Source organism: Ictidomys tridecemlineatus, chromosome 9 (assembly GCF_052094955.1).
Source record: "Ictidomys tridecemlineatus isolate mIctTri1 chromosome 9, mIctTri1.hap1, whole genome shotgun sequence".
Lineage (NCBI taxonomy): Eukaryota > Metazoa > Chordata > Mammalia > Rodentia > Sciuridae > Ictidomys > Ictidomys tridecemlineatus.
Genome location: NC_135485.1, coordinates 112,258,866 through 112,278,441, shown reverse-complemented (window position 1 = coordinate 112,278,441; position 19,576 = coordinate 112,258,866). Strand labels below are relative to the sequence as shown.

At 36.4% G+C, this 19,576-nt stretch overlaps 1 pseudogene; it reads left to right on the top strand.

Annotated features, from left to right (window-relative positions):
* The first annotated feature begins 18,998 nt into the window (after nucleotides 1-18,998).
* On the top strand, nucleotides 18,999-19,313 carry LOC101957568 (large ribosomal subunit protein uL23 pseudogene; annotated as a pseudogene).
* The last annotated feature ends 263 nt before the right edge of the window (nucleotides 19,314-19,576 follow it).

Sequence of the window (19,576 nt, the reverse complement as noted above, 5' to 3'; positions counted from 1 at the left end):
CACTTCCACCATGAATTTAGAACAGCTGTCCCTTCAAGGATGCAAACATGAAAGGAGGGAGAGACCCCCTCCCCCACCTCAGATCAGCTCTACTCAGATGGAGAAGTCAGAAAAGGGATGTGAGTCCCATATATGAGTCTCACCTATGGGAGGCAGCATAATATAGGTCCACTTTTCCCAGGTGGACTAACTCCATTTCATGTGACCATTGCAGCTATACAAGGTGCAGCTGTCCAGGATCCCCATGCTTGAGGTCTCAAGCTCTGTGGGCAACATCTTGAAATCTCAGTAGTTTTTCCTTCCTGTGAAGTCTTTGGGGGCAAGGAGCGGCGCATATACCATGGCCTTGCTGCTCTTGTTTCTCTGGATCCTGCTTTGTTGCCTTCTGGGCAACTTTTTGACTTCCAGCTCCTCTTCTTTGATGCACCAGATTCTACTCAGCCTCTCTTTTTCCTCTCCTGCCTGGTGACCACTGCCAGTTTTCACCCATCAGGGGCTTGGGCACAAGTCTAAGAGTTGGGTATGCTATCCAGTGGTATACAGGGTGAGATATAGAAGGAGCTACCCTGTCCATTGCTGACGGCACCGTGTGGCTAGAATGAGCCTCTTGCCTACTCCCAATTCAGGGGCTAAGCCGCTCTGGACAGGCTGCAATCCTTTGTCAGTTGCCCATTCTGTGAGTCCGGAAGCCAGACATTCAGGAAGTGGAGATTGTGTTCCCCATCTCTAGCCAGCACAAGATGAATTGGTGTGGCAGAGGGTGGCAGGGTGGGAGTCTATACTTGCCTGGCAAATATACCTGTGCCCGAATGTGTGTGACACTAAATAGCAAATAACAAACAGCATGACAATTCCAGAAAGAGATTGCAGAAGAAAGGCTAATGCTTATTTTAGTACTTTTAACATTTACTTCCATTTCTAGCATTTTGAAGAAGGGATCCCACATTTTCATTTTGTACTGAGTCTCACAAATTATGTAGCAAACTCCACCTATCACTATTTTCATATCCAAAAATCCAGGAGTGACAAGTCTCAATATTCTGTATTACAAGGAGCAAAGGGGAAATCCATAGAAAGATATCGCCTTCTATTTAAAAAAAATTTTTTAAGTATTTTTTTTAGTTGTAAAGGGACACAATACCATTGTTTTTTATTTATTTATTTTTATTCGGTGTTGACAGTCAAACCCAGTGTCTCACACATGCTAGGCAAGTACTCTACCACTGAGCTACAACCTCAGCCCAGATATGACCTTCTTAGAGCACTAGGAGCAATGTATTCACAGGGTGGTATTAATTGTTTTTGAACATTGCGTTTGCAGCCTACCTCAGATTTTTAATAATGAGTTCATATTCAACAAGTGAAGATGTAAGAGATTCCACTGTGTCCCAGTGCAGCCATACCACTAATAGACTTAGGAACATCTATCTTAGGTCTAGAGAAGAAAGAGGGAGTCTGGGAGCATCCAGGTACATGGGGAAGGTGGAGGGAGATGCTCTGTGTAACCTTCAACTGATAAATTCCATACTTGGATACTTCTGTGTTGGTAGGGGACTCATCTCATGAAAATTACTATGAAAATTCAGACCATGCCAGTAGCAGAGATTTTCTTGGTGAGGCAGAATCAACCCTTAAAAAATATGCGCTGTGTTCAATAAGATGCAAAAACATATGGACTCTGTGAAACAGGACCAGAGATGCACATTCAACAGACAGAGATGGTGAGATAAATAAAACTATTTTCCCAAGGAAGTAAAAATGCAGTATCAGAATTTAGATCTCCACTGGAGAATGTGAAGAGCAAATCTGACATCACCAAATGTTAAATCAGCAATTTTTATGATGAATTTGAGACATTTTCCCATTCTGCAGAAGCAAAGGTCACAGAATGAAAGGGACAAGAGGACAAAAAGTGAAGACTCAAGCTTTAAATCTATGATAATCAAAGTTAAATTCTATCATATGCTTGAGCTGAGAATAGGGGCAGGTACCTGAAGTACTGAGTACTGATTACTGAATAGTAGGAAGGGTTGGTGAGGCAAGATTACGTGTTTAAAACTATGGAGACAGCTCAAAAGCATCCAGTCAAAACATTTCTTGACTGCCCCCCACTCAAAATCAGTTTGTCTTTAGGTTTCTTTGAAGCCTGAAAAGCTATAAGAAATTGACCAATAGATTTTAAGGGAGAAGAATTGAAAGCAAATGATTCTATTTGCACATGGGTTGTTAATTTTATGTAAAGGCAAAAAGAAATTGTTATCTTATGAAGTCTTCAGTACTTACCATACCATCCATGCAACCTACTCAAAAAAAAAAAAACCCTCTAAGATAAATAAAACTCTTATTTAATTCAAAATTGGAGAAACAGGAATGTTAGCTTTCTTATAAAAAAATTGGCAGTTAGATTTGAAATCACTTAAATTTAGATGTCTAGATAATTATAAATACTCTTTAGCTACAAAATGAAGATATGAAATATAAGAAGAAACGTGAACTATAAAAATGTAAAATAAGAAAACATTTTGAAAGGAAATGCTCTAAAAAATAAGGCATGATCATACTTTAGAAATATTGACTCAGTATAGAAATCCAAGATTATATCAACAAAGTTCCAGAATGGACTGGAAAACAAAAACACCATATTGCTTTTAAGTGAACATGGGGAGAGTGAAAAACAGCTAATTCTTTAGGATTAAATCAGACAAAAGAATCCACATACTGTTGACAAGAAACATGAGTAAACAAAAGGTCACAGAACATTTTAAACACAAAGTGAACATTTTAACTGAAAGTTAAGAATGGCAATATACTAAAAAAGTAGAATCTTAGGCACAAAGCAATTTTTACAAGAGTGGTTATTTTATATTAGTGGTTAACTTAAGGGCATAGCGATGATGATGATGATGATGATGATGATGATGATGATGATGATGAAGCTGTTATAAAAAATAACACTTAAGGGGATAAAATAAGAATTATCAATCTTACAAGGATAAATTGATTAAAAATGCAACATAAGGGAATGATTTAACATCATTTTGTCTTGGACAGATTTAGAAGGTAAAAAGTAAATTATGTAGAGCAAGTGAACAATAAACACAAGAAGATCTCAAATTGTTAACCCATGCTACAACATGGGATAGGAAGGGAAATCAGGAAAATAAATTTTTTTTACTTTGTGATTAATCTGCCTTCCTAAGACCAAACATTGTGGTTTGTAACTGGGGACAGATGTAAATACCTAACCTCTTCCTCTTTCTTTCTTCTTCTTCTTCCTTTCTCTTTCTCTTTCTTTTCTTTCTTTCTTTTTTTGGGTGAATTTTATTTATTTTCTTCAAAAATCCTACAAAAGAGCAAAGTTAAAAACCAAGACCTTGGCAAGCAAGTGAGACCTTTCACATCCCAGGAGCCCTCCCCCATTCCCATGTCCCCCAGCTGTGTCACTGCCACAGTTCACAGGGATGGGGGGCTTGCTACTTTTGCCCACCACCAAACCCCACAGGGGAAAGAACCACTGCCTAGCAATCCCTTCCCCCATCTCTGCTCCTCAAGCTGATCCTGGTTGCAGAAGGCCATGGTAAGAACTAGGGAGATCTAGCAGGAGTTTTGAACCCCAGAGGGCCAATGTTGGGGTGTAATCTGTGAAGGATACATCCTCCTTTGGTTTGGTTGCCTCTAAGAATGATGCTGGGCCAGTATCCCACTCCCAGAGACCAGTTTAACATCCTTAGGACAAGGAGGACCAGAGGCCAGGGGTCTCAGCTGGAAAATGAGCTTATATTAATAGTTGGGGGGGGCAGTCAGATTTGAAGGGGCAATGGCCATTCCCATGCATGAAGATCCAGCATCAGATCTGGCTGGTCTACGCCTTGAAATTCCTGATGAGCTGCTCCTTCTGGGTTTCAGCTAACCTCTCTTAGGTCTTAGTACACTCTGATAGTTGAACTATTCCTTTTAGGTGGTATTCAACCTCTTTCTGATAAAGACTTTTGATGTCTCAAATGGTACACAGGTTCCCCTTTTTGTCCTCAAGGCAGCATGTGGGCATATGGCCAGGGAGTGTGCAGCTTTCTCAACCACTCCATGTTGCAGTGAAGGTGAGATCCTCAGGTGGGGCTGCTATCTGTGAACTCTCCTCTGTCATCTGGTCTTGTTGGTTGCAAGCTTGCCTGCTGACTTTTGCCCTTAAGGACTGAATCTGTTGTTAATGGTGAGTTGGCCTTTTACCGCCTCATGGCCCCTGGCTGTCTGCTACCTGATGCAGCCCCACCTTGGCTCTTGGTGGGTCTGTGAGCCCACTGGAATTCTCACCTTGACTTCCATGTACCCAATCTCCCCTGCCACGGAGCTGTCAGCACATACCTTGGCCACAGTAAATTCTCTCTGGTCAAGTCACCCAATCTCATTTACTTCTGCAATCCAAGGTGGTTTAGCAAAGACAAATAGCATGGCCTTCTTCTGTATGCCTAGTCTAGTTGAAAAAATAATTGAGAAGCCTTTAGGTTGAGATAGCTCCAGTGTTCTGGGTTCCTACATAAGCAAACTGAAACCCAACCTCGAGTACCTTAAGCAATCAAAAACCACCAGCTATCCTCTGACTAGGAACTTTCCATTTTAACCAATCAAGCAGTTTCTTCTTCTATTTCTGGGAGTAACTTATAAACTTTTTCTTCTCATAATCCCCTGGTGGAGCCCAAATTGCCTGTGGTGTGGTGATGCTTGATTTGTGAACTGCTGTTTGCTCAAATAACTCTAAAATTTTAATGTGCCTGTTTATCTTTTAACATAGGTCAGTTTGCCAAGATTCAACTAACCATATGACCACTTAGCCAACTTTAATTTACTTATTTACCAGAGACTTGTTTCTTCATCCTTTTTCTAACAATTACTGCAAAACTTCTGGAGGTATCTATGAAATTTTAGTTGACAGACTTCCAATTTATCTTTATAGCATTTTTAGTAATAGTCAATTTGTTGAAAGCTAAGAGTTAAATGTTGGTTTAGTGGATATACTAATGAGTTAGGAAAGTCCATTTACCTTTAGCAATTTTAGAGCCTAGGGTTAATTTCTTTATTCTTTCTCTGTAATTTCACATTTATGGTGAATAAATACCAGATTTAGGGTACTGAACTTAAAATAGAGCTCATTTAGAAAAAGCTTATAATTTACTTTTTCATTTAAATAGATTTTGTTTTTCATTGTACACTATAAACAGCAAAAAAATAACTTTAATAACCATGGTGTTCCTCTTGTGTTTCTTTTGAAAAGGAAAACATTGTGTATCAAAACAAACACAAAGAAAATTAAATTTCTCTGAGATTTTGACATAAGCAAAGTAATTTTTAAAGCCACTGATGTTTATTTTTCAAGTTCAATGTGGTGGCTTTCAGGGAAGAAGAGTGCAGATGATGCAAATGTTAGCTTTTGTCAATTGCCAGTGCTATTTAGAAACACACACACACACACACACACACACACACACACACCTACCTAGTACTTGCTGCTAAGAAGGATCAGGATCGTGTGCTGTGAGCTTCTCTGACCTCACACAGCACACTGGAAGTCAACCAATACATTCAGGACTCATAAGCTACTGATAGGTGACTGACTAAAGGAGAAAGATTGGATTTGAAGACAGATTTGAAACTCAACAACAAAGTTTTTTTTGTTTAAAAAATAAAGTTGGACATCATCACTGAATAAGAATGTAAAAAATAAAAATGCTAAGTATTGAATTTATCAACACTAACAATTAAGGAGTTAACTAAATGAATGAAAGCACAGAACTGATAGGAGGAGAAAATATGAGAAGAATATCAATAGGGAAACAGGGCTGGGGTAGTAATACACACACACACATATAAATATATTTTTTAAAATAGGAAAACAGAGAAGAGAGGCAAATCAGACAATCTCAGGCAAAAAACAATGAAGAGACAGGTGCGTGGAAAGACAAAGTATAAATGTTTGAAGAAGTAAGAATAAAAGAGGGGTTTGAAATGCAGACAGAGACAGCAGGTCTCTGTCCTTGGAGGAAGAAGCTTGGAGAAGGATGATGAAACTTGGTGCTCATCTTACATTAGGTGTCAGTGCTCTTAAACAAGTGTGGACATGCAGCGAGCTGTGCAAACGGCTGGAGACTCGGGATCATTCAGAGCTGGGCTGCTCAGCCTCCTGTCTCTTGGTGTTTCTACTCTGGTGAAGCCAACTCAGTCTCATCTTGGACTGTGGACACTCTGAACCCAGATTTGATTCTAGAACGTTCTGCAGGCAGCTAATTATAACTCTCCCTCGGGCTCTTTTCACTGTTAACTCCTCTAAATGTACGTTTTCTATCGTGGCTGACAGTTCCCCTCTTCTTTCCTTCTGCCACTCTTCATTGGATAATTCATTTGTTTAGCTAACATTTTTCAAACAACTACAATGTGCCCTAACAAATTTAAAATCCAGGACAATGGGGACCTTAAATATCTTGGTGATTTCGGTATCCAGTTCTGGCATGAGCATGTGTTCAGTCAACCCTGAAATGAGCACTATAAAAAGGATTAAGATAAAAATTTTATTTTCAAGAATTTTATAAAAAAAGTGGGAGATCATCATTTATTCAAATAATTATGCTGAATAATTGTTTAATGAGAGAGAGAGAGAGAAAGAAAGAAAAGAAAATCTGGAAGTGTGGCATCACAGAAGCCAGGGAAAAGTGCCTTTCTAAGAAAAAAAAAAAAAGTGACACACAGCAAGAGGACTAAAAAGAGTTGATTGAATTAAACAATGAAAAAGTCAGAGACCCACCAGTAAGGAAAATTAGATTCATTCAATGATCACTAAAAATGCTAGGTTAAATATAAGAAAACTCTATCATTTTAAAAGCATCACTGAGCTAACAAAACAGATACAATATGCGCAGATTAAAAAATTAAAAGTGAGCATGCTTGACATTTTTTAAAATACCAAAACAGATAACATGTATCTCTGTTGTTTGAAGTTAGAATACAAGCACTGTTGATGAAGTCAGTGTGCAAAGGAGACTGAAGGTGGCTTATGGGGACTGGGAATATTCCTTCTCTTGATCTAGTGCTGATTACATAGATGTGTCCAGTTTGTGAAAAATTCATCCAACTTTCACATATATTTGGGATTTTACACTTCTCTGTATTTTTCAATAATGGTTTATTTTTTTAAAAAAATAAAACAACCAAAAATAAAATGAGAATCCAAGGACACAAATGATTACCCAAACTGGCTTTGGACTGAAGGGTAACTCTTCCATCCTTGTAATTTTCAGATTTAGTTTTGATGACTGTGAGGGCGACAGAGAAACTCTGGGGAGTCCAAAAGGCAATTCCCTATGAAGTTGGGACCACAGAAGATATACCTTCAGTGAAAGGGAATTAGAAATAAACTTGTAGCCTAGGAGGGGCCTCAAGAAGACTTTCGAGAAATTTTAATATTTATTTTTTAGTTTTTCAGCGGACACAACATCTTTGTTTGCATTTAATTCAAAGTTGAAGTGCTTGCAGGACATCTGCAGGGGTGAGCACAAATCCTCTCTGGGGCAGTGCCACTTCTATACTAGCCTCAAAGAATTTCCATGGGTAAAATCCCAAAGAACAAGAGCTCACACCAAAGAGCTAGCATACAATGTGCTGTGCCGTGAGTGACTCAGCAGAAGCTAAAGAAAGCAGAACCAGACTGCTCCAGACTGAGTATTGAAATTATTAGGTATAAAATGTAAAAACAGCAGAGTTTAGGGTTCTTTTTTTTTTTTTTTTTTTTTTTAGTACTGGATGGCTGCTCTACCACTCAGCTCTATCCCCAACCCTTTTCATATTTTGTTCTGAGACAGGGCCTCACTATTTCTTTTTTTGGGGTAGTGAGTACTGGGGATTGAACCTAGGGGCACTTAACCACTGAACCATATCCCAAGCCATTTTCATATTTTATTTTGAGATGGTCTCACTAAGTTGCATAGGGCCTCAATAAATTACTGAGGCTGATCCTCCTACTTCAGTCTCCCATGTTGCTAGGAATACTGGCATGTGCTAGTGTACCCAGCTGCAAAGTCTAGTTTAAGTTTAGCTTAGTTTATTTAGAATGTGAGCAAGGAATAGAAGATTTTAAAACCAAAAAGATCAAGTAGATTTGAAAAGGAATTAACTAGAACTCTAAAAGAATAACATAATCTGTATAGTAATTATAATGAACTCATTGTGACATTTTTCAGGGCAGGGTCATCAGAGGGAAGGGGGCAGAATCCAAAGCTCAGCCAGTTGAAGAGTTCATGGCAGTATTTTCCTGTATGTACATAATATTCTACAACTTAAAAATATTAAATTGGTGGGTAGGAGTGTAGTTCCGTGGTAGAGTGCCTGATTAGCATGCACATAGCCCAGGGTTCAATCCCCAGCACCAAATAAATAAAGAAAGAAATAAAACGAAAGTAATGATAAATAAGAATAGTAAATAACCAGTAAGGGGGAAGGAAAAATTAAGAAGTGCAGACTATACTAAGTGCAGACTATTTCTAGTAACTTTGAGCAGTGACAAGACACAGTGATGGGGAGGAGGAAGGAGAAAGAATCCTTTCTTCCATCATCCCTACTCACCACTCCTGGATTTGACTAAAGGAAGCAGAGAGATGGAGCACAGGGAGGGAGAGTGGGAAGATGCTGGAAAAGGGGAAAAGAGAACAGGAATTAGAGCAAGAGGAGAGTTGAAAGAGAAGAGGCGAGAGGGACCACCATTGAATAAACAGAGCAACCCCCTGTCCCTGTGTTGGGCTTCATAGCAATGGAATAATAAAATAGTGAAGAGAAATAAGTAAAACAGGACACACATCCTAAATCCATCACCTTGAAAGTTAGCATCATATTAGGATATAATGTTTTTCCACTATAAATTAAAAATTTCATTTAAGAAGTTTTAACCCTACCCTAATATGCTCTCTAATTTCATGGTAAACTAGAAGAACAGGATTTGAACCTAACCAAGACTGACATGTTCCATTCTGCAAGGGTCACATCACTACCTCTCAAAAATAGAAAGTATAAAGTAGGACACTCACTTGTCATCCTGAATTACTTTACTTTTTTTTTTTCCTTTTAAACATAGTTTAGACCTCTTGAGAGCTGAGCCTAGGATGAGCTCTCCTACTACTGGAGTTCATAAATATGTAAAACATAATTCATGAGTTTGAAGTGCAAAGGATTAAATATTTATTTTATCCAATTACTTTGAATGCTTTTCAAAGTCAGGTAATTTTGAAGAAGCACAGTACATATTTTAAACTTAAACAAGTGTGTTCATTTTAGCTCTTTTCAAAACAGCAAGTCAAAGTGTTTTTCAAATTTAAAAAAAAACAAGCATAAGTATATAACTAGAAGCAGTTATTTCTCAACTCTAGCAATTATTCTACTATCTTCCTTTAGGATAATCGCTGTGTTTTCTCTACATCATGCTTTTGCTTGAAAAGTGGTCTGACTTAGGGTGTTATTTGCACAATGATTTTTTTTTTTAAATAATGCAAGTGTTATTATCCAACCCATAGTGGCTTAAAAGGAATGAGGTCATTTGTTGAGCCCTATACTGAACAGCCCAGAATTTAGCCTGGCTTCAGATGTGGCTTGATTGAGGACTCTAAATGAGTTCCTAGCTTCTATCTTTGGGGTCAGTGTTCCCTGTAAGTCATCCTGTAAACCTCTCATGGCACAAGGTTCTGTATTGTGGACTTTCAAGGCTCATGATCTCACACCGTCAAATATACCTCCCACAAAATGTCTATGTAAACCTTATTGGTCTGAATACTTACGTGTGCACCTAAGATGGACTGATGGCAATCTGGATGGGTCAAACTGCTTAGTTTAATCCAATCATGGCCTATAATTCTCAAGCTTAGGTCAGGAGTTTATCTCTCCTAAGTAGCATGGCTGATAAAAAGAGAGGGATGATTTTCAAATAAAGTTTGAGCTACAATTAACTCATATTTCAGGAGAATGAATAGACAGTAAGTGAAAAATAATGGATGATTTGGGTCAAGAATTGGTCAAATCTGGCTGCAGAAAATCTACTGAAGTACTGGGCATGGTGGTGCATGCCTGTAATCCCAAGTATTTGGGAGGCTGAGGCAGAAGATGTTCAAGGCCTATATCAGCATCTTAGTGAGACTCTCTCTCAAAATAAAAAAATTAAAAAAGCTGGGGATATAGCTCTGCAGTGAGCGCTTCCCTAGCATGTATGAGGTCCTGGGTTCAATCCATAGTAAATACACACACACACACACACACACACACACTGGAATTTTCTCTCATTTTGAGGTCTTCCACTTTCACACCCAATTCTCCTATTCTTAGTTAATATTATACCCAAGCCTATCCTTAAGGTTTTTAAAGCAAGGACAATTTTTAATGTGTATTTGGCATTAGCTAACATAGTCAATGAAAATCAATGAGCACCTAGGGTTTTGTCACTTGGACATATTAGTTTACATTGACCTTGAAATAGTATTTTTTGAATGTAAAAATATAGAGAGAATAATATTGACTGAGGTAAATGCTACTTAATATAAAATAGTAGAGCACAAAATCTTTCACTGTTCATCAGTATTATGGATTTATGTATTTTCAAAATCTAATGCCATCAATCAGGATTGAATGTTTAATAAAAAGTATAGAAATATGTTTACTTGTTATGTATTTGATTAAGACACAAATTTCTCTCTTTGCCATTATCCTTATTCTCATTCAGGAAATATTCAGTATCTCCTGTGCTCCAGACTCTGTTTTAGGAGCTGGGAATATAAAATTAATGCTTATTATATCATTTAAAGTAAAAATAAGAAAAGCATTATTGTTTTGATGGATTATAATTAAGGATATATATAATTATATATTATAGCCAATATAACAGATTATATGTATGTAAATACATACATATGTTTATTTATTTATTTAGTGATTATTTCCAGGGGAGCAAGGATAATTATTTAGTTTCCAGGCACTAAAATTATGCTGACAATTTTCTCTATTACCATCCTTTATCCCCAGTGGAGATTGCCTGAATCACTAGTTGATAGAGGATATATATATTTTAAATTAATTAATTTGCTTATTTTGATTTTTTATATATGACATCAGAATGCATTTTGATTCATAGTACATATATAGAAAACAATTTTTCATTTATCTGGTGTACACAAAGTAGAGTCACACCATTCATATTTTCATACATGTACCTAGGGTAACGCCATCCATCTCATTCCACCATCTTTCCTACTCCCCTGCCCCCTCCCTTCCCCTCTCTCTCCTTTGCCCTACTCAAAATTCCTCCATTCCTCCCATGCTCCTCCCCACCTCCATTATGGATCAGCATCCACTTATCAGAGAAAACATTTGGCCTTTAGAACCCTGTTATACTTTTATTATTCAAGTTTAATTGTTAAAAGTCCACATATGTTAAACCATCTTACATCCATACAAATCAGGAGTCAAACACATATTTCTTTTAGTTAATCTATTTTTTTCCCTTAAATATTTGAGGTTATAAAACTTGGGCCTGGGAAATCAGATTGAAATAAAACTATGAAAAGATGTCTAAGCCTTCTGATGGGGCAAAACATCTGATTGGCAAGTGTCCACTTTCAATTTTCTCCTGCTTGAGCAGAATCCTAAATTTTGCAATGTCCTGTCCTCTTGTGTTGTAAAGAGGCAGAATAGTGTGGTGGAAAAGAAGTGGTTGTGGGTTCTGATTGCTTGGGTTGGAATTCTGCTATGTTTGCTGTGTGATCTCAGTCTCCATCTCTGTTTTCTTATCTATAAATTGAGTATAATGATAAGACCTGCCTCAAGGGTCTGGCCTGAAGATTAAGTGAATTAATACATGTACAGTGCTTAGAACTGTGCCTAGCACATAAAAATAGTTATGTGCCTGGTTAAACGCATGACTTTATATTTCCCTCATGTAACTATAAAAGAATATTATTTGAACAAGCTTATTCACTGAGGACTAAAGATAAGACTGGATATTTACAGTATCTGCGAATTTTCTTCTCTTCTGGTTGTCTATTAGAATAATTAAGTAAAATTGCATGTAATGGATATTTTAGGACATTTGTATGCATTCCTCAACAAATTAATCATGGGTATAAATATCCATAAGGGACATCAAAACAAAGAGGATAAGAAAGGTCTCTTTCATGTTCTTGTGATAGTTTTTCGGTTATTTTTTTTTTATTTTTGAACACATATTAGTACTGGGAATAGAAAGACCAGAAGGAAGCACTTCACCTTCTTTCGAGGAAAAAACAGGACACTTCCCGAAGTGTCAAGCAAAGGAGGAAGGAAGAATGTCATGATACGTTGGGAGTCTTGTTCTTCATTTATTCCTGATATATGAACTTCTAAAATACGTGATATTTCTCAATCACATCTTCCCAGAAGACAAAGAGTCCTGAAGAATGAAAAAACAGAATGCTCAAAATGTCATCAGCACCTGGCTCTCCCACACCAATGAGCACAAAGAGTTCTTTAAGAGAAACAGTTCTGCCCAGAACATAAGAGATGGATATTGTGGACCTGTGTTAACACCAACTAACTCTATGACTTTAAGAGAGTTCTGAATTTATTTTTCTCATTTGTAAATGTAATGGTGGAAATCACTTTCATTACTACTTATTTGACTTATAACGTTCTAATTTTGCTTTCTTATTTAGCAATGATTTAACATTTCAGCAATATCTTCTCCAGGTAACATAATAACGTGATATCAGTCCATTGGAAGCCACACCTGTCATATTATCCCATTTTATTATATTATCGAAAACCTGCAAATATCTGCAAATATCTCAATACGTCTTTAACAAAAATATTAAATTTTAATCATAGTAGATTAACAAATTTGAAATTAATTTTTAACATGAAAATATTATTATTCTCTTATTTAGTACATCTTGTATTATGTATCAGTTTATTCTAATTTGAATAGACCTTTATAGAAAGATGTTTGTATAAAGGTGAGAGTAGATAGCAATCCAGTTATAATTTATCTCATCATTTTTATTCTTTTCATAAATTACTATTAAATAACTCACATGACCAGAAAAGGCCCATTTTATAAGAAATGTTCTCATTTGCAAGGATATTTATTAATAAATTATGATCATATTCATAGTTGATAAATTTCAGTGTTTATTCTTGAACATAATAAAAAATACACTTTGTATAAGATTGTGATACAAAACTGTAACTTCTAATAAAGTGTTAACTGATGCATGGTTTTTACATTTTTATTGTAAGGTCTGAGGGTATCAGTTCTTTAACTTTTGTATATAATTACTTGTATATAATTTTGTATATAATTACTCTGTAAGTAAGTACAGTTTTCTTCTATAGAAAGTGAAAGTAAATATTTATTAAACATTAATGTTAAGTTATAAGAAAGAAATCCAGTACAATATATTTTATATTTTACTTTGTTTTGCTGAAACCCAAGAATGAAAATTTTTCAACATAATATTTTTTCCTCTTAAGAAGAAAAGTGGTTTGTTGTTAATATTAGGTAAACCCCTGTGTGAAAGTGGATTTGATGCATGCTTTTGAGACCAGATCCCTTGCAAAAATATTTTATCTCTCTTGAGTCAGAGAAGTGCTGTTTAATTGTGTTCTGCACAAGAGACATTCAATCCATTTTGACAGGTTCACTAGTCTTGTTTAACTCTGCAGTGTCATTTAGTGGCCCAGAATGAGATATATAAAAGCCATTACTAGATAAAATTGATCAACCCCAGGTCCAAAATAGATTGCTAAAAATTAACTTCCTAGCCGGGTGCAGTGGCGCACACCAGTAATCCCAGCAGCTGGGGAGGCTGAGGCAGGAGGATCGCAAGTTCAAAGCCAGTCTCAGCACTTTAGTGAGGCCCTAAACAACTTAGTGAGACCCTGTCTTTAAATAAAATATAAAAAGTATTGGGGTTGTGGCTCAGTGATTAAATGCCCTTGGGTTCAATCCTTGGTCCTCCCAGCCAAAAAAAAAAAAAAAAAAAAAAAAAAAAAAAAATAGCCTTAAATTTTTGAGCTCCTGATTGAAATACAAAGTATCTACTACTTTGTATTTGAAATACAAAGTAATCTAATACTTAGATTAAGTTTTTGTAGCAAAACAAATTAATCAAAATAAGTAGAAACATTCTTCAGCCTCTAGTGGCCTTTTTAATTATTTTTTTTAAAAAATATATATTTTTTTAGGTGTAGATGGATTAAGAATACACTTATCATAAGGGACAAAATTATATATGGGAGAGTTTTTTTTTGTTTGCTTGCTTTGTTTATTTTTTAAAATAAAAATTTTAACTTTGTTCTAATTAGTTCTACACAATAGCAGAATGCATTTTGATTCATTGTACACAAATGGAACACAATTTTTCATTTCTCTGGTTGTCCTGGATATAAAGTTGCATCACATGTGCAGTCATACATGTACCTAGGGTAGTGATGTTCATCTTATTCCATCATCTTTCCTACCCCCATTCCCCTTCCCTTTCCCTCCATTCCCTTTGTCCAGTCAAAATTCCTCCATTCTCCTCATGCCCCAGGCCGTCTCCCCTGCCTCTCATTATGGGTCAGCATCTACTTATTACAGAGAACATTTGGCCTTTGTTTTTTGGGGGGATTGGCTTACTTGGCTTAGCATGATATTCTGTAACTCCATCCATTTACCTGCAAATTCCATAATTTTATTCTCTGTTACTGTTGAGTAATATTCCATTGTGTGTATATATACCACAGTTTCTTCGTCCATTCATCTGTTGAAGGGCATCTAGTTGGTTCCACAGTTTAGCTATTGTGAATAGAGCTGCTATGAACACCTATGTGGCTGTGTCCCTGTAGTATGCTATTTTTAAGTCCCTTGTGTATAGACCCAGGAGTGGGGTTAAATGACAGTTCCATTCCAAATTTTCTAAGGAATCTCCGAACTGCTTTCCATAGTGGTTGCTTTGTTTATTTTTTAAAGAAAATAAATTATTTTTATTTGATATGTGTTTTTCACAAATCTTATAAAACTTTAACCTCTTTATAAAAATGTATGTTATGTCAATTAATTATTACTTACAACTGATAATATCAGTCATATCCTTAGTTGGAAAGACAGTGGTTTTATTTTCAGTCTTTTCTCAAGAAACATATTCTTGTTTGTGTAACCATGCAGTTACCATATTTAGAATTCTTTAGTTCTCTACACAAGTCCATATTTCCTTCTGGTATAATTTTCTTTCTAGAAGAACTTCCTTTATGGTCTCTTATAACACAGACATATTGCTGACAAAGTCTTTTGGCTTTGGTATGTCTGAGGAAGTATTTTGCCTCCATTTTTGAAATATATTTTGATGATTACAGTATTTTAAGTGAGCAGTTTTTCTCTCACTTCTTTAAAGATTTTTTCTCTACTCACTTCTTACATGCGTTGTTTATGGTGGGAAATCTGATGTCATCTTTACCTAGGGTCCTCTGCGTGTAAGGAGTCCTTCTCTGGTTGCTGCTCTCCCCTATTGATCATTGGGTAGGAGAACTTAGATTATAATTTGCCTTGAGATAATGTTCTTCACTTCTTGGATTTGAAGTTGCCTCTAAATACTGATTTCTTCACAAAGAGGTACTAATGCCAGGAACTCTTATAGATACAATATCCAAATAATCCTACAAAATGGCTAAATTTATTAGATAAAGGCCCATTCACTCTAGAATATTTTAAAATTTATTTTATCCTTTGGGCAAAGATAATATAAATTGCCTACTACATTTAGAAATCTGTGGTTTTGCAGAGAACGGGTTTATAACAGGGTGTTTAGTCAAAAGGTATTTTCAGGGAAGCAGTAGGACAGATTTTACTACACATTTTGAAGATGTTGCATTTAGCTGCTTAAAAGGTATTTTTCATTACGTGAAATAGTTGAACAAATATCTGTAAGACCCTGTAGAAAGTAGCATAACTTTAAGTGACAAGGACTTTTCATTTTATACGAATCTCTGAGTCTTTGGAAAAACTATATTGTGATAGGAAATCTTGAAAATTTCCTCTTCTGATAGGGCTTGAGATAGAGAAAAGTTATTGCAAGATTTAAGTTTTATACAAAGCCACCTGGAAGAACCACAGAATAAAAACAGAGCATTTTCTCTTTTAACACAAGGATGAAACAGGCTTTTTTTCCAATCTGCTCAGCCTGAGAAGTGACTTTGAGAGATGAGCAAAACTTTGAGAGTTACAGTCTGGCCTTGCAGTTAGGGAGAGGTTACTGTTGTGCCCTGAGGGAAGGTCGGGATTTCTGTGCAGGAAGAGTATCTTGATATTCATAGAAAGGCAGTGAATATTTTGTTGCAGTTTTCAATTCATTACATATGTTAACAGGCTTATAATTATCCTAAGTATGGATGAAAATAATGTCATTTTAGTTGAAAATGAAATCTGTGTGTTTATCTCAAGTTTTGATCTACAGTTGAGTAATCATGCAACAGAAAAACAGGCACCAGTTTCAAGTTCCTTCAATCTTTATATAAAGTTTCAAAAAAAAAAAAATAGAGATACAAAGGAGATGAAAGGTCAATACACATATATAATAACAATAACTGCTAGGCTTATATTTGAACTTGATCATATTAGTTGGGAGGAAAATGATTTTTTCAAAGATTTATATAAAATGTGTACTAGGATTTAGTTTTATTCATATTCTTATGGTTTTAATAGCTGTATTAATCACATAGTCTGAACTCAAATCACACACTGATCTAATATTGTTGTTTTCTAGATGGAAACCTGGAGACGTACTTATTAGAACTACTTTTTCTAAATGATCTACTAGATGTTTTATTTTAACTTACAACGCCCTGAGCTTACCCACATTAATGAAAACTTTTTTTTTACACTGGCAATCTATTCCAAAACTACTCATCTGAAAATACTCCACTGCCAATGGTGGTAATGTCATCATTAATTAATTTTCTCACTTATAAAAACAAAACAATAACCTCCTTTCTTACCTCACCCCATCCAATACTACTTATATCTCAGTTCCTATTTTTATACCATATCTGCTATCAATTATAGAATAACAGAAGATCTCAAACCTCAAATGATATCAAGACCAGCCATGATATCTTATTTTTATAAGTTTTTCTAGTTGGCAAAAGACTGTCTGAAGATCAAAACGCTCACTTTTGAACAATATTATTATCTACTGTAGTGGTTTGCCTAATAAATAAGCCTAGATTAACATGACTACCTAGTACTTATAACATTAATGAAACAGGGAGATTGTTCCTGATATCAAATGATATTGTCTGGGATCAAGTGTCACTGGCCAGCCATGGGCTGTGTGTGTGAGCTGTGAGCATTTTGAGTGCATGAGTGGACTGGACTGACTGCTGTGCAGTCTGGGCTGTGCACTCTGTGTCCTTTTTGCTCTCTCTGCCTTTGATCCCACGTAGCACCTGAGATGGGTGTGACTGCCAAGATGTCAATCAATCTATTGCCCACAAGACAACAGGAAACTAAACTCAACCCTGACTCGATGCCTTATTTGGAAAGAACATTCCATTGAACCTCCCTTTGTGTGTCCCTCTATATGAGAATAAAGAATTCAGGGGCTGGGGTTGTGGCCCAGCAGTAGAATGCTCACCTCATGTGTGAAAGACCCTGAGTTTGATTCTCAGCACCACATACAAAAATAAACAAGTGAAATAAAGGTGTTGTGTCTAACTACAACTAAAAAATAAATATTAAAAAAAAAAAGAATTCAGGTGGCTCTGTCTCTTTTTCCAACGGGCCCCTAAGGTGAAGAGCCCTTCAGAATTTTGAAAAGATATTTCTGTGTGCTTGCATGCTTTCTTCACTGTTTTCTTAAGTTATTGGTACAGCTAGCTCTTGTGAACCCAGCTTACATCGCCACCTAGGTTAGATGGTGGTAATCAGGTAATGAGGCTACTTTTCAGGAAATCACTACCTGGCTGAACAGGGTATTATTGAAGTTATAACAGCTTAATTTTATGATCCTTTGTTGACAGCTGTATGTTTTAAAAAGCCAACATGGTAATAATATAATGATGAGCTGGGCTGGGTTGTAGCTTTGTGGTAGAGTACTTGCCTAGCACCTTTGAGGCACTGAGTTCGATCCTAAGCATGATTTTATAAAACTATATAAATAACGTTATAAGAAAAATGTAATGAGGTACAGAAAGAAATCTCCAGAATATAAAATTAAGTATTTCTATTAGAATATAATTCAGAAAGCACTTTGGGGCTTAAAATATACTTTCTCTACAAATATCTCTTGTTATATGCATTGCTAGAGAAAAACTACAAACATTTTGTTGACTCCAACTCATTCTAGTTCCTAGAGACAATATCTGCCAGTAATGTCCTAGTGCCTCCATAGAGAACAGTCAATGAAAGATTTCCCCCTTTGCTTATAGCATTGCTGTCACCTGTGAAGGAGCTGAGGCTTTGCCATCTCAAACATGCCAAATTGGTTTACTGATTAAGCTGAAATCACTTCAGAACTGACTTCAGAAAGGACTCTCTGATGCATATTTTCCTATAAACAGCAAATCATAAAGACTCTTGTGAGAGGAATGTCCTTTGCATACCAATACTAGAAAGTAGCTTTGATTACCAGAGACTGGCAATGGGGGCTGCAATAAGCCAGAATAAACAAGCTGTTAGAAGTAACCCTTATCTTTCACCAGCTTCTACACCTGCTCCCATCACCATGTATGGCTTAATGACTTTCTAGAATTTACTATCTCAGTCCAGAGATCCATTTGCTCTGCTATTCCTTCATGACAAAAAAAAAAAAAAAAAAAAAAAAAAAACTATGGTTTTTTTCTAAAAAGTAGAAATTTTATCATGCTTTGGTCATTTCTTCTGATTCCATTCTTGTGCAGATGTGCATGTAAAATTAATAAAACTCACATGTTTTCCTCCAAAGAGTCCACCTAAGAACTCAGGGGGGAAGATGGTGCCCCATGCTAAGAAGGAATCTCCTGCCCTTCTCAAAGCTGAAGCCAAAGCCAAAGCTTTAAAGGACAAGAAGGCAGTGGTAAAAGGCTCCACAGCCATAAAAAGAAGACAATCCCACCTTATCTACTTTCTGGTGGCCCAAGACATTGTGGCTCTGGAGGCAACCCAAATATCTTCAAAAGAGAGCTCCAGGAGAAACAAGCTTGACGGTTATGCCATCATCAAGTTCCCTGTGACCGCTGAGTTGGCCATGGAGAAGACATTTGTGTTCATTGTGGATATCAAGGCCAACAAACACCAAATCAAATAAACTGTAAAAAAGCTCTCTGAGGGCTGGGATTGTGGCTCAGTAGTAGAATGTTTGCCTAGCATGTGTGAGGCCCTGGTTTTGATCCTCAGCACCACATTAATTAATTAATTAATTAATTAAGTATTATATTATTAAATATTATTTTTAAAAAAGCTCTATGACATTGATGTGGCCAACATAGATGTGGCCTGATCAGGCCTGAGGGAGAAGGCATATACACATTGGACTGGCTCCTGATTATGATGCTTTGGCTGTTGCCAACA